This window comes from Pelodiscus sinensis, chromosome 17, assembly GCF_049634645.1.
Source record: "Pelodiscus sinensis isolate JC-2024 chromosome 17, ASM4963464v1, whole genome shotgun sequence".
In the NCBI taxonomy this organism is placed as follows: Eukaryota; Metazoa; Chordata; order Testudines; family Trionychidae; genus Pelodiscus; species Pelodiscus sinensis.
In genome coordinates this window covers 20,383,092-20,410,687 of record NC_134727.1, presented here as the reverse complement: position 1 = coordinate 20,410,687, position 27,596 = coordinate 20,383,092, and the positions used below count along the sequence as shown (strand labels likewise).

Here is a 27,596-nt window from a genome sequence, read left to right as displayed (position 1 = left end):
CGTGGGCTGGGCCCCTCCCGCGCTCTGGGCTATGAGCGCTGGCTGGGCTGCTGCTGGGGCGGAAGGTCGGGCACTAGCGCTCACAAGTGCTGTTCCTCAGGGCGGAGGGCTGAGTACTTGCCTCCCCAGCCCGGCGGAGAGCGGTCCCTCCCTCGCGCGGAGCAAGGGGCTGCACGCTCCCTCGGATCTCCCCGGGCACCCGCCCCTTTGCGCACCACACGTGTATCGAGAACCCTGGATGCACACGAGGAATGAGGCCGAGTCTGTTTCCAATGCAAGGGACCCAAAGGGAAGAGAATCTGGTGCTAGGTGTGAATGTCGGTGCTCAGCTCTGCACCCTGTGATCGTGTTACTGCACGTTCCCTTTCCCTGAGTGTTAAGGCTGGTGAGTAGAAAGCCTTGCAGCCTGACCCCAACCCAACTGTTATTTCTGGTCCCCTGCTCCTACCCATGGGCCAGGATCAGTGAGGCTAGTGGTGGTGGATGCTGCAGAGGGAGTGTAGTGATGAGTTGCAGTATCTGTCACTCCAAGCACACTCTGCGTTGTGTGAGGTAATGGCCGCTGCCTTGCTGATCCTACTGGTTGGAAGCGGCTTGAAGCGGATCTCAGGCATGGGGAATGGGAAGGTCCCACTAGGCCAAGGAAGTGGGGGAAGCATTGGGTTTGGGCCTGGTCAGTCATAAAAATGACTCAAAAGTCTTAGGTTAGGTTCAGGTTGGGCTTTAAAATTAGCCTCAGCAGACTTCTGCCCATCATTACTCACAGTGCCCAGCTCTGCTCTCTAGGAAATGCTAATGCTAATTCACTCTGGAATGAATACTGGAACTACTCACAAACTGTGAGGAATAATCAGAGATGTGAATGGGAGCCTGGCAAATATCATCTGTGGCTGGGGGGCTGAGAGCAGGGAGTGGAGGCAACTGCACGATGGTGGTGGGCGGGTAGGGCAGGGAAGAAGGAGCAGCAGTGGTGGCTTCCATGCAGCCAAGAGGGCCGGCAACAGTAGCTCCCTACAGCCGGGATGCCAGGCAGGAGTGGTTCCCCACTGGGAACCTGCGCTTAAGCAGTTAACTGGTTATGCCTAGGCTACATCTACACTGGCGCGTTCTCACGCAAAAACTCTTTTTTTTAATCTAGCCCTATGCTGTGTCTAGACTGGCATGATTTTGTGGAGATACTTTTAACGGGAAAGTTTTTCCGTTAAAAGTATTTCCGCAAAAGCACATCTAGATTGGCACGGATGCTTTTGCGCAAAAAGTGCTTTTCACAAAAGCATCCGTGGCCAGTCTAGACACGATTTTGCAAAGAAAGACCCAATTGCCATTTTAGCCATCGTGGCTTTTTTGCACAAAACAGTTCTTCCCTGTCTACACTGGCCCTCTTGCACAAGTATTCTTGTGCAAGAGGGCTTTTTCCTGAGCGGGAGCATGAAAGTATTTGCGCAAGAAGCACTGATTTTGTACATTACAAAGTCAGTGCTCTTGCGCAAATTCAAGCGGCCAGTGTAGACAGCTGGCAAGTTTTTGCGCACCCCTAGTGTTTAACCCGTTAACTGATTAACCAGGATTTTATATTCCTAGGAATAATACTTAGCTCTTATACTGGTGTGAGCCTGTGGGCCAGAGGATTCAGGAGGAGCAGCAGGCAGCCTCAGCTGGCCAGAGGAAGGGGCTGGTGGCAGGAGCTGGTGCTGAGCCCGCAGGGGATCAGCCAGGGTTGGGGCTGGCCACCGAAGCAAATACATAGCACACAGCTGCTAGGGCACCACAGGTAAATAGGATGAAGTTTAACAAGGACATATGCAAAGTAGTCCACTTAGGAAGAAACAATCAGTTTCACACATACAAATGGGAAGTGACTGTCTAGGAAGGAGTACTGCTTAAAGGGGGCTAGGGGTTATAATGGACCAGAAACTAAATATGAGTCAACAGTGTGGCACTGTTGCAAATAAAGCAAACCTGATTCTGGGATGCATTAACAGGTGTGCTGTGAGCAAGACACAAGGGCTGTGTCTAGACTGGCAAGTTTTTCCGCAAAATCATCTGCTTTTGCGGAAAAATTGGCCGCTTGAATTTCCGCAAGAACACTGACGATCTCATGTAAGAACGTCAGTGTTCTTACAGAAATACTATGCTGCTCCCGTTCAGGCAAAAGCCCTCTTGCGCAAATCATTTGCGCAAGAGGGCCAGTGTAGACAGCACAGTACTGTTTTGTGCAAAAAAGCCCCGATGGCTAAAATGGCGATCGGGGCTTTTTTTGCGGAAAAGCGCGTCTAGATTGGCACGGACACTTTTCTGCAAAAAGTGCTTTTGCGGAAAAGCGTCCGTGCCAATCTAGATGCTCTTTTCTGAAAATGCTTTTAACGGAAAACGGAAAACTTTTCCGTTAAAAGCATTTCCGGAAAATCATGCCAGTGTAGACGTAACCAAGAAGTCATTCTTCTGCTCTACTCTGCACTGATTAGACTTCAGTTGGAGTATTGTGTCCAGTTCTGGGCATCACATTTCAAAAAAGATGTGGAAAAAAATAGAGAAGGTCCAGAGAAGATCAACACAAATGATTAAAGGCCTAGAAAACATGACCTGTGAGGGAAGACTGAAAGAACTGGGGTTGTTTAGTTTAGAAAAGACAAGACTGTGAGAGGGGACAGATAGCGGTTTTCAAGTATCTAAAAGAGTGTTACAAGGAAGGGGGAGAAAAATTATTCTTGGCCTCTGATGATAGGACAGGAAGCAATGGGCATAAGCTGCAGCAAGGGAGGTTTAGGTTGGACATTAGGAAAAACTTCTTAACTGTCAGGGTGGGTAAACATTGGAATAAATTGCGTAGGGAGGTTTTAGAATCTCCTTCACTGGAGATATTTAAGAGCAGGCTGGATAGACATCTATCAGGGATGATCTAGAGATGGTGCTTGGTTCTGCTGTGAGGTCGGGACTGAACTTGATAATCTGTCGAGGTCCCTTCCAGTTCTAGTCTATGATTCTATGATTCCCTGGACAAAAGCACCTGTCCTCTTGTGAATTAACACATCTTCAGGTGCAGCATTTCCCGTGGAAGGAAGTGTGCCAGCGGAAATGACAGCAGTCCACCACATGCAGAGCCATTTCCTGGTCGCGATGTCTTCAGCTCCAGCCAACATGGCTTAAGCGAGTGAGGGAGAGGTGAGGACAGGGTGGAAATGTTCTTGGTTTCTGGTGTTGAACAGGATACTGAAAAAACACAGCAAAGACATAGTGTCTGTATGATCAGCAATGCAAGAGCCCAGGGTGAAATCAATTATTAGGGAAAATCCAAAATACTACAGGATCAAGAGATAAAAAAGAAATATGAAGCCAAAGGATGTCAGTGAGCTTAGGTAAACTATGCTCACAGAATCACACTTATCACTCAATAGAATGCACTATTGGCACAGTTCTACCATCAATTGCATGAATACAATCCCATAGATTTAATTTGCTACCTATGGGTATGTCTACACTACCCCGCTAGTTCGAACTAGCGGGGTAATGTATGCATACCGAACGTGCAAATGAAGTCCGGGATTTGAATTTCCCGTGCTTTATTTGCATAAGCCGGCCGGCGCCATTTTTAAATGCCGGCTTGTTCGAACCCCGTGCCGCGCGGCTACACGCGGCACGGGCTAGATAGTTCGAACTAGCTAGCCATTCCGAACTATCCACGAGGCGTACAGATAGTTCGGAATGGCTAGCTAGTTCGAACTAGCTAGCCCATGCCGCGTGTAGCCGCGCGGCACGGGGTTCGAACAAGCCGGCATTTAAAAATGGCGCCGGCCGGCTTATGCAAATAAAGCCCGGGAAATTCAAATCCCGGGCTTCATTTGCACGTTCGGTATGCATACATTACCCCGCTAGTTCGAACTAGCGGGGTAGTGTAGACATACCCTTTGAAATCAAGCTGAATCAAGCTTTGTAAGTCTGTAAAAGATTACTATGTCTCTTTTATCCATGCAACTTGGTTATACGTATACATGCTCCTTTGATGGCAGAAATAGCTCCTTGGGGAAAGTGTTCAGTGATGCTTTTGCATATACAGGCTATAAGTCCAAGATACATTCCAAAAAATGTGGATTTATAGTGAAACAACTTAAAGCAGAGAATGGTTTTTCCGTGGCTGACTTCTATTTGCGCCAATGGTTTTGTGTGCATGCGACTTAAGAGCGGGGAATAGGAGAACTTAGGGCTGTCAAGTGATTAAAAAAATTAATTGTGATTAATCACATATTTAAAAAATGTAATTGCGTGATTAATTGCGTGTGCTGCCCCTTTGAAATTCTGCGGCGGAGTTTCAAAGGGGCAGCGCTGCGGAAGCCTGGGATCAGCTGGAGTCTTCAGCTGACTGACCCCAGGCTCAGTGCAGCTGCCTCTTTGAAACTCAGTGGCGGCGTTTCAAAGGGGCAGCACTGCAGGAGCCCGGGATCAGCTGGAGTCTCCAGCTGACCCTGGCTCTGTGCAGTGCTGCTCCTTGGAAAGGCCACCCTGGAAGGCCACAGCTGACCCCAGGCTCTGTGCAGTGCTGCTGCTTTGAAGCGCTGGAGCGGCACTTCAAAGGGTCAGTAGAACATGGAGCCGGGGATCAGCTGGAGTGCCCATCTGATCCCCTGCTCTGCATTGCGCTGCCCCTTTGAAGTGCTGCTAATGGTTCTTGATGTCTATGTAGAATCTGGTGTTGGTCATCTTCCTTTCCAAGTGCAAGCTAATGGTTCTTATCAGCCTCTTGTAACTATTTAGTCTTTAAGGTGCTACTAGACTATTTGTTGTTTTTTAAGTTTTCCTGTTACAGACTAACTCGGCTATCCCTCTGAAGCTTATCTACTCACTGTCTCTTTTTTTTTTCTTCTCCTCCTCCACATTTTTCCCTCTTCCCTCCTTCCCTTATTTATTCTTGGATCTGGACTTCCAACACTCCTGTCATCTGAAGAAGTGGTTGTGCCCACAAAAGCGCATGATACCATCTACATGTTTTGTTAGTCTTTAAGGTGCTACTAAACTTTTTTTTTTTTTTAATTTAGTAATACCAATAGGAAAACTACTATGCAGGCGGAAACCAGCGGAATCTGGAAACTCCGTGCATGGGCCACACAGAACCCCAATGGGTTGCATGCAGTCTGTGAGCCTCAGGTTGCCCACCACTGAGTTAAGGAAATGCTAATAGTCCCATGCATGAGAGGATGGGAAACATGGCTTTTTTGTTGTTGAAGAGCTGTGACTTTGGGGTACTCTTTCAACACGTAGGCCAAGCACAAGAGAGACTAAAGAGGAGTTAGTAATAGAGAGGTAGCCATGTTAGTCTGATCTGCTAAAACAAAAGGAAAAAACTATGTAGCACTTTAAAGACTAACAAGGTGGTTTAGTAGGTGATGAGCTTTCATGGGCCAGACCCACTTTCTCAGATCGTATTCTGGAAGAGAATTGGCATGACCATATATACCAAAGTGAAAAAAGTGAACACATTATAAAACTGACAAATCAGATTTAGTACAGAAGGTAGGGTGAGGGGAAGGGAGGAAGGGAATAGGAGTTTCAGATGTATTTGCTTTGGGATTGTTTTATATTCTTGTGACAGGGTTCAGTCACAGAAGATCCCTTGGGGGTGCTTCCCGGTGTGCTCACAAAACCACTAACAATCGCCTCTTTGATCTCGGGGGCTTCTAACGACTCAGTCCTGCTGGGCCAGAGCCCCTGGTTTCCTCCAGCTAAGGCACAGAGCTGAAATCACCACCCCCTCTGAGGAGCAATATAGACTCTGAAACTCTTCAAGTCTGAGGAAAATGCAGTTTTGGGCCCAGCTTCCAGGGAAACCACTCACGAATTGGGATCAGAATCCCCTAATAAATTATTCAGGTAAGCCCCCTTTAACAATAAAAGGAGTATGTACACTGATTGCTCCCCCAGGTAACAGTCATTTATGCTGGGCTTGGTAGTAAATAAGTGATTTATTTAAGTGCAAGCAGTAGGCTTTAAGGACGAGCAAAGTAGATTACAAATTTAAAATAACAGAAAACGCATAACTAGTTCTAACTCTAAAACCTCAGTACAAAATTACTTTAAAATTATTCTTATTTCAGCTAAGCCTCCAAACCAGAGTAGATCTTTTCCCCCTGGGGTCTTTGATTCATTCTCTTGGGAGTGACATGCCAGCCAGACCAAGAACTGAAAAACTTTGCATCTTAAATAGCCTTATTTTTGAGCAGGAATTCTTTGTCTCAGTACATTTCACCCTTCCATGGAAAATTATCTGGTCAGACCCTACCAGTTAAGGGGGTCACATGACTTTCTAAGACTATCCACTGCTTAGACTTAAAGGACAAAAGAGGCTGTTTACAGATGATCACCCAGACATTGAGAGAAACACCCCTGATGGCTTTCATTTACACATTTAAAACAATAAACCATTCTATACTCCATATTTCTAACTTTACATACAAGAATGATACATACTCCAACATAAGATATACAAGTCCAGCAGATTGAGACATTAAAATGGATAGGTTATATGAGGTATTCTGTCTAAAGCATCTTCAAATTATGCATTTTTGTGTCCATAAGTCAATTCCATAATGCATGGAGGGTGGAGGGAATTGTCACAATTCTGTCACTCAGATCTGACCTGATCTTTCACAGGAATCAGGAATGGATATAGGAACCTTTTACTCTTCCATATGGGATGCAGTTTTGTCCAGAAATATACTAGATAGCTGCCCTTTTCTCCAGTCCCATCCCCTACTGCCCCAATGTGGTTATAGCTGTCCTAGTTCCTATCTCTGGCCTCTTGCTACTACCTTGTGGTCATTCTGCAATATAACTGTCCCTCCTGCTAGATCCCTCCCGTGCTACCAGACCATTTGTTGTTTTTTTCCTATCACATTCCAGGCACGTCCCATTGTTCTGGCACACCCAAATCCTTGACTTCCTTAAAGTTGTGATAAGAGGGAGCTGCATACCAAATTAGGAGGAGTTCTTAAACAAATGGACTCACAGATGGACACACGCACACGCGCGCGCACACACACACACACACACATTTCTAAAATATATAGTAAGATTAAATAGATTTAACTTTATTTAAATAATGTATTTTTCCTTTGACAGAAATGAATCATTAAAATCATTGTCCAGGCACAGTGGCCAACCTACAAAGCCCTACCACCCCTTTGTCGACTGCACAAGATAGTTGGAAATAAGGGAAGCAAAATGATCATGGCCATAGGTAATCTGTCCCAACATACTTACCAACTTCTACAGAAGGGAGTTTCACTGAAAAGTCCTTGTTCCAACTTGAGCTCAAATGAATCTTGACATGGCAAGGAAAGACAACTAAGGTGATCTTGGTTGCCTTTGAGTGCATAAGGTTGAACAATGTAGGCACTTGAGTCCTAGAGCATAGTTTCTTAGTCCGATAATTGAACAATTATGTGGTCCTAGAACAATAGTGCCATTCTTCTAGTTGTTTCAGGGGGTAGCCAAGTTAGTCTTTGCAGGATAAACTTAAAAAAAACCAAATAGTTTCTGGTAGCACTTTATAGACTAACAAAACATGTAGATGATATCACGAGCTTTTGTGGGCAAAGCCCACTTCTTCAGATGATCGGAGTTTTGAGTTTAGGATGTCCAGACCCAAAATAAGCAGGGGGGAAGTTAACAGTAGCCTAGGTCTCATTCCACTAGTTGGGCCATTTTCGTTGTCAGTGGAAACAAATGCAGGGAACAACATTGTTTTTGGGAAAGTATCCCTTCTGTTGACATGCATGTATATGATTTTAGCACTGGTAATAAGTAGCTCATCAAAATGAGCAAGAATAAACTTTCATTAAGCCGGACACTCAAGGAAGGAAACTAGTCATCAGTTGCATTACAAAGCTAACAGTGATAATTATGAATGAGGGGATGGGGTTCAGCCTTGTTAGAAATGCCCCTAGGCAAATCCCTTTCTGACTCAGGATTAGTTAATGAGATGGGACATAATCACCCTGCCTGGTGTGAACATATTCTAATTTTGCAAACTGGGCCCCTTTGTTTGTTTCCTTTGTTGTTCTTGTCTTCTGCTGCCAGAGCAGTAGTTAGTACCTAATTAGGGAAATAACTGAGTCAAAATGATTATTAACCAATATGCTGAAATAGTCACTGTGATGCACAAAACATGGTGCAAAATTCATGTATATTTTTCATTTGCACTAGCCTGCATGTAGAGTTCAGTCTGTTTGAACTATTTGAAGGGGGGGAAACAGCTGCTTGGTGAATCATACAAACTGCAAAGTTATTCATAAAGAAGTTTTATTAGGTCATCTAGTACACTGTCTGCCAAGACAGACTCACTCCCTGACCCTGCTGTGTATTTTCTAGTGTTTTGTCTTAACCATTTTTCAGTGTTTCGCACTGTTGGATGATTAGCTGATTTATTAAACTGTCCACTATTGATCAACAAACATTTTTTGGTAGCCCTTTTCCCTAAATGCTCTATTGAAATGAAATTGTCTATAATAAAAATGGAATAGAGTTTGGTTTAAAAAAAAAGACATTTCCAGATCATTAGTTTCTTCTTTGCATTACCATGGTCTCTTGTCTACTGGAAATTGCTAAGTGCACCTGGAGGTTAGGGTCTGATTTTCTTTTCCATTGTCTCATTGACAAAATGAAATGCATGTCAGCCCTTGTTCTTGTTTTAAGGTACAAACACATTTCTATACTGAATAACAAAAACACTTATTAAACTATAGTGCTGAAAATTATAGCTGGATTTTATAAAGGGAGGGATCATTTTATAAACAATGTAGAACATCTGTAGTTCTTTAATTAGATTATTTTCATGTTACCCCTAAAATTTCTCTTTGATAAGCTAAATATATTATGCACCTGGAACTTCTCGCTACAAAACACTCATCCTTACAGCTCTTTTTTTTTAAACCCTCTCCAGTTTATCAATATCCAGCTTGAAGTGTGGATACCAGAACTGGACACAATATTCCAGTGGCAATTGCACCATCATCAGGTACAGAGGTAATGTAAGTTCTCTATTTTCACTTGGTAGATTCCTGTTAAGCCCTTGTAGCCACAGGGTCACTGTGCCATGCTGGCTCTGAAAGAATTAACTAGAGATGAAGAACTCTATTAGAGCACCTTGTTGTACCTGGAGGGTGGGCCAAGTCTAATTAAAGATGAGTCACAGCTGCTGGAGGAAGGGGACAAAGATGAGCCACAGCTGCTGTCCACTTCCCCATCAGTGTCACTTACAGACTTCATCACTAATTACTTCGTTGGGTTTTGTAAAATAATGTATAATGGTTGTTGATAAAAATATCACATAACTTAGGGTTAAGAACCTATCTGTGAGTGGTCCAATTAGAAATACACTTACCTGATAATTCCATGTTGACAATTACATTTAGGGTGTGTCTACACTGCACTTGTAGCTCGAAATAAGCTACACAATTTGAACTACACAAATTGCGTAGCTTATTTTGAGTCAATTTCAAAATAGCTTATTTCAAAATTTGACACTGTCTACACAGCACTTATTTTGCAATAAATCGCTATTCCGAAACATCCCTTACTCCCCCTAGAATGAGGTTTATAGGGATGTCGGAATAGGAAGCCCTCAAAAGATGCTGAATAGCCTGAGACCTATCAGCAGTGTTCCCTCTAAGCTGCATGGCAGCACAGCTTCACTGGTAATTAATCAGCTCCACCCAGTGAGTCAGCTCCCTGCAGAGAGCCCTGAGCCTCTGACTGGACAAGGCTGATTAATCACTTGGGAAGCTGTGCCACTGCACAGCTTAGAGGGAACACTGCGGATCAAGCAGTTTTTTAATGTGTTTTAATATTTTAGTATGAGTCTTCTTGATTTTATATCACTCTAATTTCTTAATAAAAATGTTGTGTGGTGTTAAGTCAAATATTTTATGAAGTCTTAGATATATTACATTCACTTTATTGTCTACCAAGCCTATAATCTCATTAAAGAAAAGTTAGTATGTAACTCTCCCCCATGTTGATGGGCATTCATTATTAATCAAGTCCTGTATCGACTATTTACCTTCTGGCTCAGACAGCTATATTTCTGGATCTAACAAGACAAGTCGTTTTCAAGAAAATGCATACTAAATTGCACCCTTCCACAGCATCATTGTTCCAGTCTGTCATAGATGCTGCCCCTTGCTCATCCCCATAACAAACCCTTCTTTGGGTTGTGTGTGCCCAAGGGGAAAGGAATGTAGGGAGTGGAGGCATAAATTCACATGGAGCAGTTCAAACCAAACTACAAAATAAAGAAAAATTACCCTGAATGTGACTAGATTCACTTTTCCCCTTACTTACTTCCAATTTTCTCTTTGTTCAGTCCACTCACATGCCCCAAATTCCTTGGAGATGTGGTAGTCCTGTCTGGGTTTAAATCATTCTGTCTCTCTCAACTCCTGTTTTTTTCTCTCCCACACAAAGAAAGCAGCAAGGAATCAACACTCTATCTCGATTGGTGCTACCAGCCCCCTGGCCAACACCTTTACTAGATACCTGAGTTTAACCCCTTAGTCACCGGGTGCTGGTCAGCACTCCTCCTGTCCATTACAGCTATGGATTTCAGCGGTGGGCCCCACTAGTGTTTTTGTGCTCATTATATTGTTATTCCAGAAAGGCCTGAGATGTCCTGGATCTGAGAAGTTTGAATCCAGAACTGGATACAAATCTGTTTTGAACGAGAGCTTGGGGATGGACGTTTGAATTCAGACTTCCAGTTCAAGCTTATTATACTGATTGGAATTAGGGATATAAGCAACTAGTCAAGTAGTGTCTTGACTAGTCACTTCCCTCCCCACTTGCTGCTTCTATCAGAAAGAGGCAGTAAGGGGCGGGGATAGCCAGGAGCCAATGCTGGAGGGAGCTGGCTTAAAAGCCGGTTCCCCCCAGCACTGTCTGGAGAGGGCAGGGGAGGCAGAGGTGTAGCTGGGACTGAGCGTGAGCTGGGAATCATCTGATTCCCGGCTTGCGCCCAGTCCCAGATGTTGCACCTCTTCTTTTTAAATGTATTAAGAGTCTGGCAGCTCTTAATATATTTAAATACAGAGGTACAGCAGGGGAACCGGGCAGGAGACAGGAATCAGCTGATTCCTAGCTTGGACCTGGTCCTTCCGCTATGCCCTTGTCTTTTAAATGTATTAAGAGCCTGGCAGCTCTTAATGTATTTAAAAAGCAGAGTCGCAGTGTGGTTAGCTCCCCGGGCCAGGAGCTAACCCTGCTGCTGCTCTGCAGTTTTCCCCTTATCAACTAATTGAGTAGTCGATGGAAATTCTGCTCGATTAGCTGATTACGCACAATTTTACATCCCTAATTGGAACTGCACATCAAACCAAACTCCCTCAAATTTCAGGGCACTGGATACAGGTTCCATAATTGTCATTTCATTTTCTAACATTGAGCACTTATGCTATGGCAAAATTGTCTCAGTCTATATAAAACAGAAATGAATAGACCTTCCCTGCCCAAATACCTTCTACTCCAAGCGCCCCATTTAAGTGCAACTGAAGTCCACAACAGTTTTACCTTTGAATTCAGGGCAGCAATGGGACAATAACTTTGGCTTAGTAGCAGTAGTTGTGGTGTGACTAAGGCCTGACAACAGCAAGTTTATAGCAGTCATACACAATGATCCCATGATTTTCATATCTATGGCTTTTGATAAGTCTATGTTATTTTATGCTGGCTTGCAATATTTTGATGCACCCTAGCATCTCCTAACTCTCTGTTATCACAGCAAATTGGTTATCTTGTCCTTTACATCAAAAAGGCGAAATAGAAAGGTTCTGCCAGGTAGAAAGTCATGTTGTGATGTGTAACTCTTTACTTTTCAATTTTAAGTGTTTTCCTGCAGTTACTCTCTTCTTTGGAGAGGTTAGGGCCGGGTATTATATGGTGCAGGCACTATAACTGTTTTTTTTCACAATGATCATTTGACTTAAAGAATCTTATATTGAGATTTGACCCCTTCCTCACCCAGCCCCAAGCCTGAGCTTCTGAAAGTCATGTCCTGAGTGAGGATGTTTCCTTCCTTGATGCCAAATCAATGTAAAATGTGTTTACCCTGGTTTTCTTCTAGGCCTGGAGACAGCAGACCTTGGTAATTGTGCATGGAAGGAAAATAATGATGGCATAACCTTATTAGCATGGTTGATATACATCTGACTTCATAGATGATTTGCTGCTGCAGTTTACTTGAAAATGTAATAAAAAGAAATTAGGGCATGTAGGAGGAAGAACCATCTCTATACTCTTTCTAAAAATGCCATGGGAAACTTCACTCTATGGCTATGGTTACACTGTAACCTTCTTCTGGAAAAGCTTATGCAAATGAAGCACGGAACGGAATATCGCCGTGCTTCAGTTGCATAATTAATTAGCAGCTGCTTTTGTGCAAGAGGCTTTTGCGCAAAAAGGAGCTATGTAGACGGCTCCTTTTTATGCCAAACCCCTCTCTTGTGCAAGAGCCGTTCTTCCTCATTAGCAAGCTCATTAGAAAGAACGGTTCTTGAGAAAGAGGGAGGTTTTGCGCAAAAAGGAGCCGTCTACACAGCTCCTTTTTGCTCAAAAGCCTCTTTTGCAAAAGCAGCTGCTAATTAATTATGCAAATGAAGCGTGGTAATATTCCGTGCCGTGCTTCATTTTCATAAGCTTTTCTGGACAAAGGCTACAGAATAGCTGTAGCCTACATGTCAGTGTAACTATTAACCATAATATAAAAAATAGATTAGTTTTATCCAGTTCTATTTTTTAACCTTCTTTGCATTGATATGTATCTCACCTTAATATTATTATATGCAATTGTTGTCAGGTTCTAGCAAACTGCATAGATAAAAACAACTGTTCTGCTGACTCACTCTAGCTAGCTGGCCAAGAGGACCTTCAGCACTGGCGTTTGTGTGTCTTAGAAGTATGAACTGGGAAGAGAGCTAGGAGTCATTTAGGAAACAATTCTACAAATATCCAAATAAACCAACCAACCAAGGAGCCACCTATAGGAAGTCTGTTTATTGTTATTTAAATTAAAAGTTAAATTTTTACTCTGTCCAGGATATGTGTGGCTCTGTTTGTCCTTTGTTAAGAACCGTATAGGAATGCCACTTGCTTAAAGGCCTTTTCTAGAACAGCGATTCCCAACCGTTTCCAGATGGGAACCCATTTTGACAATTCAGGAAGACTTGGTGACCTAAGGCAATTCAAAAATGGGGGGAGGAGGGTGGGCAGAGCCACTTGGGGAGACACTCAGTGACCCTTTTGAAGTGTAATGGCAACCCATATTTGGGTCCTGACCCATCGGTTAGGAAACCCTGTTCTAGATTCTCCTCAACAAGGCTACGTCTACATTGACCCCTTTTCCGAAAGGGGCATGCTAATTTTACAGGTCGTAATAGGGAAATCTGCGGGGGATTTAAATATCCCCCGCGGCATTTAAATAAAAATGTCCGCTGCTTTTTTCCGGCTTTTAGAAAAGCCGGAAAAGAGCGTCTACACTGGCCCCGATCCTCCGGAAAAAAGCCCTTTTCCGGAGGATCTCTTATTCCTACTTCAAAGTATTACGACCTGTAAAATTAGCATGCCCCTTTCGGAAAAGGGGCCAGTGTAGACGTAGCCCAAGTGTAAAGCAGCATAGTTCCACTGCCTTCAAAGGGACTACTTTTCCAATAACTAAGGATCTGGTCCATAATTTTGAAGCTTTGATTCTCAGGAGTTTCATTGACTTCAAAGGGGTTATTCACAAGGCTTTATGATGTAGGTAGTAGATTGTTATTTTTATGATTATCATTATGAGATGATGAATAACAGTTTGATTCCAAAGGGAGGCTCTACCATATCCATTATATATATGCACGCTTTCTTCCAAATAACCAATAATAACAAAACGCTTCAACTCAAAGTACTAAGAGATGTTGTGGGGTCTTCATTTCTGGTATGTGCTGACCTTTGAATTAACTTCATGATTCGTTTTCCTTGCTTAAGAAATGTCATACTCACAAAAGGCAATGGACTAATAACTCCAGAAACTTCAGCCCTCTCCTTGTCTGTGGAAAAACAGCAGTGTAAGCTTTCTTGAGCAAGTTCCAGACCTCATTTCTGACTTTAAGAACCTCTTTTGAGATGACAGGAGAAATTCATTCCATCCAACCTTCTGCCTTCTGGCTAAGTTTGCCAGCTCGAGGTGGTTAAAGTTTCTCATCTAACTCTGTTTTAGGCAAAAAGAATTTTTTTATTAAAATGGAAATTTATGGGGAAAATTTCAAATTTGGAATTTTTGTCAAACTGAAATTTCAACATCCAATTCCTGTAAGTGTTTCAGTTTTAAAAACTTGGAAAGGAAAGGAAAGGAAAGGAAAGGAAAGGAAAGGAAAGGAAAGGAAAGGAAAGGAAAGGAAAGGAAAGGAAAGGAAAGGAAAGGAAAGTAAGGTTTTGGCATTTTCATCAAATTCCTCAAAACTTTTTGTTAATGAAAATGAACCTTTTTTACTCAAAATTGTTAATGGGAAAACAACTCTTCACAACTCTTTTGCTAGCTGTCCATTCTTGCATTTGTCAATATCTTCAATTTATGGCCAGAGTTATTTGGTAGTACAGCAGCTGACATATACTCTATTTTATAGCATTAGAAGATTTACCTGGCGTTGCTTGGATCCTTAACTCAAATACGTTTTGTTTTTCTTCATTTAAATAATTTCTCTGGGCTGGGGCTGGGGATGAGGGGTTCAATATGTAGGCTGCCCTGGAGAGAGAAGCCAGCCCCAGCTCTCTCTCACCACAGCACCTTAGGGCCAGGTGAGAAGCACTTATCCATGGCTGCTGCAGCTGCAGCGGGCACAGCTGGGAAAGGGCTCCCCATCCCCCTGCTGGGGGCCAGACAGACACACAAACAGACAAACTCTCTGAAATATATTGTAGATAGTTGTCCCTTTCTCTACCCCTTCTCCCTGCTGGCTCAATGGGGTTATAACTGTCCCAGTCAAATCTTTGGCTGCTTGCTGCCTCCCTGTGGTCATTCTGCAGTATAACTGTCCCTCCTTCTAGACTCTTCCTTTTCGAGTTCCAGGCACATCCCATTGTCCTGGCACACCCAACCCCACCCTTTACTTTAAACTGTGACACAAGGAAGCTTCATACCAACTTTGGTGGTCCTAGCTCTTACCATTTAGGAAAAGTTCTTGGACAAATGGGCTCACAGATGGATAGACAGGCAGATGCATATTTCTAAAATATATAGTAAGATTAGGACACAGTGTATAAGCAGTGCCTGGATCCTATGTTAAAGAAGATGAAATATCACTAGGTTAGAAGGTCTGAGTCAGTATTTATTATTTTCTTAACTGAGTTCAATAGATGAGACAATATAGTATGTGCACTATTGTGGTCAGATGACACATTCATTGCTAGATGCCAAATGTATGTCATTTTAAAGTTTTGCTTGAAATTTCAGAGTCAAGTCCATCTGGTATTACAAAGACTTGTCTTGGGAGGATAATGCTAGATTTGAGAAGTAAGTATTGACATATGCCTTGCTTTCCAGATTCCAGTTCTGAGGCCACAGTCTTGCATTGAGATTATTCCCATGAGTTAGAACAACTTGCATAATTGAGGATTGTTGAACTGAGCTATGGAATCCAGAAAAATGTCTCCTGCTCATGACTGTGATGAATTTGATTCAATATCTGTGCACTTTATGCAAGTAATTAGAATTATAATAGAAACATATATTTGACAGCAAAAAGAGACTCTGAGCATCTAATGTTAGTTCCTGTATTAAATAGGCCATATAATTTTCTTAAAATAATCTTTCAACTCTGTGGGTCAGTTAAAAATAAATGAAATTAAAACAGATCAACCTTACCCAAAGTGGAAGGTCTTCCATTGGAAGAACGGCTCTTGCGCAAAAGGAGGGTTTTGCACAAAAAGGCGCCGTCTACACAGAGCTTTTTTGCGCAAAAACCTCTTGTGCAAATGGGAAAGGAAGAGGGAATGCAAACGAGAGCATGACATATGCAAATGAATGCTCCATCTGAATTTCCTCTTCTGCAAGAGGATCGTAGTTTAGACATAGCTTCATAAATTACTAGTTAACACTTAGGCTAAGGGGTCATGATGTAGGGGCTATTACTTACTTGGAAATGAAATTGAAGAAACACTCTACATTTTTGTAAAGCTTAATCGGAGTCTGATTTTTCCTATTTAAAAAAGCCCAACTTATTTGGCATTCGGGATAGTTAAGACAGAGAACTCAAGATTAGATTCTGACCTTGTGATTAACTAAATTGTACTTCTGTTACTACAGATTGATCCACTCTAGTCCAGTACCAAACAAAAGAATTTGCTGAACCATGGGAGGTCAGTATTGTCTAGCAGTATTACCAATTCTTCCATTGCTTACTGGGCCCTTAGAAGACATTTAGGGTTAAATTAGAACTAAATAAGAGCAAAAAACACTGAGTACCAGAACTGGTGTCTATAAAAAACTTTATAGGACCACAGGAAAGTTGGTCATACCCATGATAAGTGGACATCTGGCTAAATAAAATTATGCTGGATCACCGATGTTGCTGCACCAGAGAGTGATGGACTAGAGATATTCAGCCTGTGCAGAAAAAGCAGGTCATATTACTACACAGTGCACTTTTATGTTCCATTCATTGCCCTGCAGTGCCACCAAAATTCATTTTATGGAGCATTTCACAATAATAATAAGCAAAAGCTTATCGGATAGTGTACTAGTCCCTTGACTAGTTGCTTAAAAGCATCCGCAGTGGGTAGGGGAGGCAAGGTTCCCCCCAGCACCCGCAGTGGGTAGAGGAGGCAAACTTCCCCCCAGCACCCACAGTGAGTAGGGGAGGCAAGGGGTAGCTGGGACCAGGCATGAGCTGGATGCTGCACCTCTGCTTTTTAAATATATTAAAAGGCTAAAGTGCAGCAGGAGGGACCCAGCGTGAGCCGGGACAGCCGATTCCTGGCTTCGCAAGGTCCTTCCTGCTGCGCTTTAGCCTTTTAAATGTATTAAGAGTCGACAGGCAATGGTATATATATGGTATATATGGTCATGCCAATTTTCTTCCACAATTTGATCTGAGGAAGTGGGTCTGGCCCACGAAAACTCATCATCTAATTAACCATCTTGTTAGTCTTTAAAGTGCTACATAGTCCTGTGTTTTGTTTCAGCTAGACTAGACTAACATGGCTACATTTCTATTACTATTACACAGAAGAAGAGCTTCCGTTTCAGGCCTCCCTAAATTAGCTCTTTTCTCTTTTCCACTTCCCCATGAAACACTGAATTATTCAAAACTGATAAAGTCTTACATCCTGTGGGAATGGCCTTGTTTTAATCTAGGAAAATTCCATTCCATTCAGTATACGCCTTAATTTTTCAGGATAAGATCATGTTCCTTGTTCTCTGCTAAAACCGGTTTATACTAAACCTTAGGATCACAAATGATTTCATTCAATGCAGCTAAAATTGTTTTAAAATCTATTTTCCTAGGTTTGACACTTTTTCATTAGTGTTATTCACTATATATACAAATTCCACTGCATGTCATACTAACTGGAAGGTCCACATGACTCAGGATTAGTAATGAATTATGAAACCTTTCACTCCTGGGTTTTTCGTTTGAATTCATCCCAGGTTTGTAGCAACCAAAAGTGCAACTGTCTTTATAATAAGATTTCACTAGCAAATAGTTTATCCAGAGTAAAAAAAATTATAATAGGTGTTATAAACAGGGCTTGACAAATAATACAATCTACTCGCCTGTGGCAACATGTAACATAAACATGTTACAGATGCATACATGCAGTATGTGTAATATAAGTACACCAGTATCGGGTGCTTTTACATGGTTACAAGCAAGCTGTTGAATTCTATAACAATTATCTATTAACACCTCAGCCAATTACATATTAACTCTTTATAAATTGTTTATAAATGGCACCTTACTATCAAGCGTGGTTCAGAAGTCATTACCAATTGCTGGCCTATGTAGAATCAGTGATCAATCTACATAATAGTTCTCAATAGAGTGGCCAAGGGATGAACTAATGTACCCTTTCACCAATACAGGGCAGCATGTTAGCTGCCATGATTTACATTTTCGGCCCTATCTTGCATTTCTTTAGGCACTAAGTTCAACATGTATATTGGATGTGTAAATCCTTCATTAAATGCACTTCCAAATAGCTTACAGGAAAACCATTTTCTATAAAATAGGATACATGGCACATGTCTCAGTGGAGTTAGAGCAGTGGATTTCCAACCTTTTTACCACAAGATCACTTTCAATGTAAGTGCAATGTAAGATCTACCTCAAACCCAAATACCCTTGCCCAGATTCCATCCCACCCCATCTCTAAGGCCCCGCCCTCACTACACCCCTTCTCTAAGGCCTCACCCTGCTCACTCCATCCCCCTTCCGCCCTGAATCTCATTCACTTTCACCAGGATGGGGTAGAGGGTTGGGGTGCAGGGTCTGGTCTTTGGCCAAGGGGTTCAGAGTGTGGAACGAGACACCCTGAAGTTAGGGTGCTGGAGTCGGCGCTGGAGTGACCTAGGGCATAGGGCATTTACTTGGGGAGTGCAGGACTGGGGGGGTCAAGTCCTGTCCACCCAGGAAGTAGCAGAACAGCCAACACCAGCTGTTCCAGCAATAGAGCTGGGTCCCTCATTAGGAAAGCAGGATAAGAGACTCTGTGAAGGAAGGTGAGGTGGGTGTTGGTGTGGCTTTGGGGATAGCGAGCTCAACTGGGGAGTGCAGGGTGGTGGGTTCAAGACCCATCCCTGCCTCTACACCATCCTTTGAGTGTCCAGGCAGCCAACACAGGGATAAGGGATCCTCTGAAGGTAGGGAGGCCACGTGGGTTTTTGAGGCAACTAGGGGAAAGGGCATTTGCCTGGGGGAGGGCAGCCAACACAAGTTGCTCCCAGGCATGGAGCAAGATCCTTTGTTAGGAAGGCAGGATAAGGGTCCCTCTGAAGGTTAGGAGCTGAGGTGGGTTCTGGAGTGGCTTAAGGGATACAGCATTGGCTGAAGAGCATAGGGTCAAGGGCTTGAGCCCAGTCTCCCCTTGACATCCAAGGTCCTATCTCCCACCCACCCTGCGCGTGACCAGACAGCCATAACAGGATAAGGGACCTTCTGAAGGTAGGGTGATGGTGTGGCTTAGGGGAAAGGGAACTTGTTTGGGGAGCACAGGGTGGTGAGCAGACATGTGGACAAGGGGGATCCAGTAGATATAGTATACTTAGATTTCCAGAAAGCTTTTGACAAGGTTCCTCACCAAAGACTCTTACATAAATTAAGTTGTCATGGGATAAGAGGGCAGATCCTTTCATGGATTGAGAACTAGTTAAAGGACAGGAAACAAAGGGTAGGAATAAATGGTAAATTTTCAGAATGGAGAAGAGTAACTAGCGGTGTTCCCCAAGGGTCAATCCTAGGACCAATCCTATTCAACTTATTCATAAATGATCTGGAGAAAGGAGTAAACAGTGAGGTGGCAAAGTTTGCAGACGATACTAAGCTTCTGAAGATAGTTAAGATCTCACCAAACTAAGTGATTGAGCAACAAAATGGCAAATGAAATTTAATGTGGATATATGTAAAGTAATGCACATTGGAAAAAATAACCCCAACAATACATACAGTATGATGAGGGCTAATTTAGCTACAACTAATCAGGAAAGAGATCTTGGAGTTATCATGGATAGCTCTCTGAAGACATCCACGCAGTGTGCAGCAGAAGTCAAAAAAGCAAACAGGATGTTAGGAATAATTAAAAAAGGGATAGAGAATAAGACCGAGAATATCTTATTGCCTTTATATAAATCCATGGTGCACGTACAGATGTGGTCCCCTCATCTCAAAAAAGATATACTGGCATTAGAAGAAGTTCAGAAAAGGGCAACTAAAATGATTAGGAGTTTGGAATGGGTCCTATATGAAGAGAGATTAAAGAGACTAGGACTTTTCATCTTAGAAAAGAGGAGACTAAGGGGGGATATAATAGAGGTATATAAAATCATGAGTGGTGTGGAGAAAGAATATAAGAACTAGGGGCCACCAAATGAAATTAATTGGCAGCAGGTTTAAAAAAATACAAGGAAGTTCTTCTTCACACAGCGCACAGTCAACTTGTGGAACTCCTTACCTGAGGAGATTGTGAAGGCTAGGACTATAACAGGATTTTAAAAAGAGCTAGATAAATGCATGCAGGTTAAGTCCATTAATGGCTATTAGCCAGGGTGGGTAAGGAATGGTGTCCCTAGCCTCTGTTTTTCAGAAGGTGGAGATGGATGGCAGAAGAGAGATCGCTTTATTGTTACCTATTTGGTTCACTCTCTCTGGGGCAACTGGCATTGGCCATTGTCAGCAGACAGGATATTGGGCTGGATATGGAGCTTTGGTCTGACTCTGTATGGCCGTTCTTATGTTCAAGTCCTGTTTCCTCCCCCACCCCCCCACCCTAGGAGTGACCAGACAGCCAAAACAGGCTGTCCCGGGAATGGACCTGACTATCATATGAGGAAAGCAGGATAAGGGACCGTCTGAAGTTAGACAGGTGGGGTGGGTTCTGGAGTGGCTTAGGGGATAGGGCATTCATCTGGGGAGCAGAGGGTGGTGGGCTTGAGTCCAGTTCCCCCTCTGCGTGCCCTGGGAGTGATCAGACAGCCAGCACAGAATAGGGGACCCTCTGAAGGTAGGAAGGTGAGGTAGCTTCTAGAGTGGCCTAGGGGATAATCATTTGCTAGGGGAGTACAGGGTTGGAGACTTGAGTCCTGCCTAGCCTGGAAGCAGCAGGACAGCCAACACAGGCTGTCCCAGGAATGGACCTGGTTCTCTTGCATTAGGAAATCAGGATAAGGGATCATCTGAAGGTAGGGAGATGAGGTGGTTTCTGGAGTAGTAGCAATGTGGGGTGGGTTCTGGATTGGCCTGGGGCATTTGCAGTGCATTTTTTGTTAAAAAAGGGTGCTGATACTCCAGGTGAAAAGTTGTTGAGCTCTGACTGGAGGTGCCGGTACTGCGTTCCGGACAGTACCATCACAAAAAAAGCACTGGGCATTTGCTTAGGAGAGGACAGGGGTTCTGGTTTCAAGTCCCACCCCTCCTCCACCCACCCCGCCAGTAGTCAGATAGCTAACTCAGGGATGGGAGCATTTGTGTCAAGGCAGGCTTACTAGTGCCTTGGCCCTGCACCACTCCTGAAAGCAGCTGGCATGTATAGCAGTGACTCCATGTGCTGCCCCTCATCTACAGGCACTGACACCACAGCTTTTACTGGCCACAGTTCTCTGTTATTGATCAATGGGAGCTGCAGGCAAAGACAGCATGTGGAGACCCCCTGCTCTGCCTTTCTCAGGGGCTGCATGGACATGCCAGCCACTTCCAGGAGCACAATTGCCACAGGGATAATTACTCCAGCCACTACAGGTTAGGCATTTTAGAACTCACCAATCAAAGAATTAAATTTAAACATGAGAGAAATGAAGGTTATGAAACGCACAGACCAGTCAAGGACAGTGTGTGTTTGTGAGAGTGACAGAGATTTGCATTGCCAAGCTGCCTCCATCCCCTTCTCTCTGTGTGGAGACAGAGTACAGGAGGGGGGGAAGAGGGACATCCTGACATCATTACACCCACCCCTTCTCCCTCCCACACCCTGCACAGCAAGCAGGAAGCTCCCAAGGTACAGCTCCAAGGCAGAGGGCAGGAGAAGCATGACAGTGGGTGGAGGGGCCACTGAAGTGCCAGCTCTTGATAGCTTCCCAGCCAAACCAGTCAGGATCCCCTGGCAGAAGCTCCAAGATCTACTGGTAGATCCCAATCTACTGGTTGGTGACCACTGGGTTAGAATGTGTGTCTGCAATTAAATGAATAGGATTCCTTGATAATTTGCCAGTAATTCAAATGAGATATTACTGGGATGGGAAATAATTAATAGGGATGTAATCTGATAACATGCAAAGCCACTTATTTGACAACACAATAACCATTGTGCCAACAGAGATTAATCTACTGTCCATCTGCTTTGCAATGGTATACATTGCAAGGTGGAATAATAACAGCCTGCCTGCCCTGTAGACTTCCACCCTGGCTCATGTGAAGTCACTGACAGCAAAGCCTCACTTTTGAGAGGAGCAACTGGCCACATTGCTGTTCCCTTGTGCTGTGCATTTGTTATGATTAACTTCAACTGAAAACATAAATGAATGGCTAGGGGTAGGCATAGAACATGCAGCAAGCAGACTTGTCATAGTAACTACTACTTCAGAACAATTAGCAGATTAGAGCCAGTTCTTTACTGAATAGAATGACTCAGAAGAGTTCTTTAATGTCAGTACAATGTCACTTCCTTTCAGTGAATGCTTGATGCCTTAAAAGGAATTCATGTTTTCAGGGAAACTTTTATAGCAGGAGGGAGCCGTGTTCCTCACAATCTGGGTTTGATATAGGATGAAGCCATAACAGACAGTGCATTCCATAGAAAACGTGCTGGTGAATTTCAATCACTTATAGAGAGAGGGATGAGAGAGTATTATTTAATGGTTAAAGCTCAGGACTTCTGAGGTGAAATCCTGACTTTTTGGAGTCTATGGCAAAACTCCCATAGACTTTAGTGGAGCCAGGAATTCATATTTGGGCTGCATTTGTAGCTCTGCTGCTGACCCATTGTGTGAATTTGTGCAATTCTCTCAACTACTTGGTGCCTCAGTTTCCCAATATATAAAATGTGGTTAATTATATGACCTTCCTTGCAGGCAAGCTGTAAGTACTAAATAATTGCTTGCATAGATGAGTTATTATTAACTTGAACTATTAATTTATTACTAACTAATGAAAATTACTAATTTTTTGGAAGGACAGGTTCCTCTAGAATTCTCTTTCTGTCTTCTCTTCTCTCTACCATATTATCAGAACATTTCTGTCCTGCCAAGCCAGTGACCATCCAAGACCAAGAATGGAATCCACCCATTTGGCTCATATTATGCTGTCTCTAGACACTACCAATCTTGCCCTATCATGTACTATGTTGTGATACGTTGATTTGCCATACTACTGTCAGAGCTTGTGATAACTCAGCTGAGGAGTTCATTCAGTCTCTCTGGATATTGCATAGCAATGTTAAGGCCATGTTTTCCAATGACAGCTGCTCACTAATACTGTGCAGTGTACCAGAAATGAACAAAATGCCCAGCTCTCTATATTTTCTTTTTCAAATTAAATAATAGCAAGCTGCAGTATTTCCTTTGGCACGTCACTGAGGATGTCAATTGCCTTTTCCATCTCTGCTCACCACTTTTTAGGCCATAAGCCTCTCTATCGTAGTGGAACAAAGTACAATGTGTGGGGAGTGGGGGAAGAAGTTTAATAGGTAGTAAGAAATTTGGGCCCTATCACATTACTTTAGATGGTGCAACGTGTGTGCATTCTGTGAGGCAGCAACTTTAAGGGGGTAAGACAATCATAGAATCATAGAATAATAGGACTGGAAGGGACCTCGAGAGGTCATCGAGTCCAGCCCCCCGCCCTCAAGGCAGGATCAAGCTCCGTCTACACCATCCCTGACAGATGTCTATCTAACCTGTTCTTAAATATCTCCAGAGAGGGAGATTCCACCACCTCCCTTGGCAATTTATTCCAATGCCTTCAGCTTTCTGACTGTGTGAGCATCAAAATATTTTTTACATATCATTTCTGTTTACTAATGACTTAGGGTTCAGTCCTGACCTATGTCCAAACTATGCCTGGTGTTACACAAGAGTGGAAGACAGTGAAGTAAAGGTAGCATTAGGGATTTTCATGGCTCCTGATCCTGGAGCTGGACCACTCCCTGGTGAAGATAGAGCAGCATTCAGACTGCTTGTACTAGTCACCTATCATTTCAAGGGATGCCTGTCTGCAAGGAATTGCCTGGACATAGGAATGCCCCAGCTATACCAATTTTCTTTTGGGAATGGTCCTTGCAACAAATATATGGCAGGTACTGACATAGGGGAATTTACACAAGTCTCCATCTTGATTTTGGGGATAGTTGGTTTTTAAAAGAATCCTAAGATTTTTATAAAATTTGGGAATTCACTTCAGAGTAATATTTTGTCAGCAAGCCCTTGTGCACTTGATCCACCATTGTGTCAGTTTTGCAATTTTGCACATCATGTTAAAATGACATGCACCAATGAGCTAGCAAGCCCTATACAAATTTTGTTTTTCATGGCTGCGAAACTTCACAAATCTAATGTAGAGAGCTTTGTCTACTACTGTCTTCAGATCAGCACAGGGCTCTTAAATGTCAAACTCTTGAGTTAGTGATAGAACTTTCAAAACATGTTATGTCAACATTATTGCTAAAATAATACCCTGAGTGACATGTAATGTGAGGCCCGAAGGACTGGGATATAAAGGATTCAGTACAGAGGCATTAAAAGCAAAGCCTGATCCAGCTTTAAACATGCTACTGAAACCAAACTGGCAAGAATTAAAATATTTTAGTCTCTTTCCAAATCCTGCATGGGAATCATATACTTAGCACTCTGGTTTTGTCTTCCATCCATATGGAAGCAAAAAAGAAAAGCAAACACAAGAGATGTTTATACTTGCTTGGCCAGAGAATGAACCAAGTATTGGCTGAAATTGCTGTTTGTTGAGATAAAACACTGAAGGACAGAGTCATCTTACATGAAAAAACCCCCACCTTTTGCCGTTGTTATTTTAAACTGAAGAAGAATCTTTAAGACATTTATGCATCAAGAAAAGCAGAAGAAAAAGAGAGGGAAAAGTCCAGCCAGAAGTGATCCTCCTTTTACAGCCTCAAATCTCAGAAATGTTAATCTCTGATCAGTGAAAGGTGCCCATGGTATTTTGTTTCATGTAGCTAGTTGAAGGGATGGGAATAACATACAGATGTTTTCACCTTAAAATCACTGGTTCAAATCTAACCAGCTAAGTAATGACCACAAGATCCTTTAAAATAATTTGCACTCGTTTACTGAGTACCTCTTATCTGAAGATCTTGAAGTCCATGCATATGTCTGTTTAATCTTTACAAGACCCATATGTGGCAGTTAAATATTATTATTGCCTTTTTATTGATGTGGAAACTAGGACACACTAGCCCAGTTGCTCATAGGTATTTAGGCATGTAATTCTCCTTGTTGTGCAAGGGATTTAGTTGCCTCAGTGGCTTTGAAGAAGTGGGTCACTGAGGCTAAAGGTATGTGCACAAAACAGTTAGGGTATGTCTATACTACAAAGTTAATTTGAAATAACAGCCGTTATTTCGAATTAACTTTAATAGCGTCTACACATACAAACCGCTATTTCAAAATAAATTTGAAATAGTGGAGCCCTTATTTCGAATTAGGTAAACCTTATTCTACGAGGAATAACACCAAATTCGAAATAGCTAATTCAAAATAAGTGCTGTGTAGAAACTTATTTCGAATTAGGGGGCCTCCAGCCCTTCCCAGTTTCTCCTGGTGGCCACTCTGGGCACAACCAGGAAAATTCATCTACTCCCCCTCCCAGCCCTAGACCCCTTAAAGGGGCAGACTCTGGTCACTGGGCACGTGCAAGAGCCAGGCCTGCCAGCAGCCGCAGACCCTCAGCCAGTGGCCACACGATAGCAGCCAGTGGCAGCAAGCTGTCTCCCGCCCAGTCCCCCAGGACCCGGGACCAGCCAGAGGCCATAGATGGCACGCACCCTCATGGACTAGTGCGGAGATTATGGACCGCATTGAGGTATGGGGGGGGGGACCCAACGTCCATGATCTCCGCACGAGGTGGAGGAATGCAGCCATCTACAGCCACATAGCAGCCACCATGGCCAGGAAAGGCCGCAGGTGCGCTTGAAGGTGAAGGAGCTGCAGCAGGCAAATGCCAAGGGCACCAGGGGCGGCGCCACAGCAGGGGCTGACACCTGCCCCTACCTCCCCGCCCTCGACCGACTCCTGGGGGGTGGGGTGGTCCGTGCCAGCCCGGGAGGCAGCGAGCCGGGACTGGAGGGCACTGACCCGGGCGCACCAGAGGGGCCACCACCAGCTGTCTCAGCACCAGAGTTAGTAGGGCCGTCCAGGGAGGCCATACCTACCAGGTTAGTGCCAGCACTGTCCCCTACCCGGGGGGGAGGCGGAGAGGGAGACCAGGGACTGCGGGGGGGAGGGGGGGGAGGCTGAGCATCATCCACTGTGTCCCCAGGGAGAACTGACCACTTCTCTTCTTTCTCTACAGCTGCACCAGCTGCTCGTGCAGGGCGCACCACCCCGCCCGGGACAAGTTCCCGCACCCGCGGCCTCAGCAGGACCACCACCATGCGGCAGGGGTACCGGGACCAGCACCTGGAGGCCCTGCAAGCCCTGCACCGCACCATCCAGGCCTGGATGCAGGAGGACCTGCAGCTCCGCCGAGAGCAGCTTGCTCAAGACCGAGCCATGAACTCAAACCTGCAGGCCCTGCTGCAGAGCATGCTGCCCCGTGCCGGTCCTGCACCTGCTGCCCCCCCAATTACTATTCCTCCTCCCACTCCTGCCCCCCCTCCCACCTCTTCCTCCTCAATCTCCACACCCCCCACCTCAACCTCTTCACCCTCCTCCCCATCCCTCCGGGGACGCCGAGGCCCCCTCCCCCACTGTGCTGGGAGGTGGTTTGCCCAGCGAGACCCCCAGCCCTGAGTGCTGAGCTTCCCCTCCCCCTTCTTCCCATTGCTTTCCCCTTCCAGCTCCCTCCTCCCAGTTTCCCCCCTCCTCTCTTCCACCCTCTCTCCTGCCCTCTCCCGTCTCCTTTCCCCCGTCTCCCCAGAGTTTCATTCCCCCTCCCCAGTTGTGTTAAATAAAGACAGTTTATATTTTTGAAAATACGTGTCTTTTATTTGACATCAGGAAGGGGGGGCTAGGGAAGGGTAAGTGGAAGGACGAGAGGGAGGAATGGGGCACAAGCCCCCAGTGGGGCAGACCGGGGAGACTGTTAGCACTCCTCAGGGTGGAAGCTCTCTCACAGGGCCCCTTGGATCCTGACAGCCCCTCGATGGTGCTCCCAGATGGCAGCCTGCAGACAGGGATAGGAGGGGGCATGGGCTGTGCTCCGGGAGGGATAGCGGGGGCATGGGGTCTGGCCATGCCATAGTGGACGGCGTGCACTAAATGTGCTGTGAGCATGTCCATAGAGGTGCGCATCCCTCTGCACTCAGTGAGGAAGGCAGCCCAGCCCTCCTGCCGCCACTGCAGGTCCCCCTGCACCCGCTCTTCAATGGAGCCCTGGATTCCCTCCACGGCAGTCACGTGGCGGCGCAGACGTGGTCCCTGGTCCCTCTGACGCAGCCTGCGCCTCCGGGGTTGGCCAGCTGGGGGTGCCGCTGCTGCCGCAGTGGAGGGTCTGGTGCTGGGTCCCGCTGCAGGGAAGAGAAGAAAGGATGGGTCAGTCAGGCAGGCCGTCCACTGTACCCACACCTCATGCCCTCCACCCCTGAGCCCAGGTGACCCCACAGTTGTGTGGGTTGGGCCCACTCGGTTCCCCTCCTGCCCGTGTTGTATGTTGGCAAGCAGGACCGCCCCTGGAGTAGGGTCC

General features: G+C 44.5%; 1 long non-coding RNA gene across 11 annotated transcripts; it reads left to right on the top strand.

Moving 5' to 3' along the window:
• Positions 1-187: 187 nt before the first annotated feature.
• On the top strand, positions 188-27,437 carry LOC102458205 (uncharacterized). Of its 11 annotated transcripts, none has more exons than XR_012896327.1 (8): positions 188-385; positions 3,038-3,162; positions 5,696-5,862; positions 7,111-7,228; positions 8,933-9,015; positions 15,470-15,529; positions 16,322-16,374; positions 26,265-27,437. It is a non-coding gene; the product is annotated as an uncharacterized LOC102458205 (long non-coding RNA). The 11 variants fall into 11 exon arrangements; XR_012896326.1 differs by having other exon boundaries at positions 5,682-5,862; XR_003089662.2 differs by having other exon boundaries at positions 5,585-5,862.
• Positions 27,438-27,596: the final 159 nt, after the last annotated feature.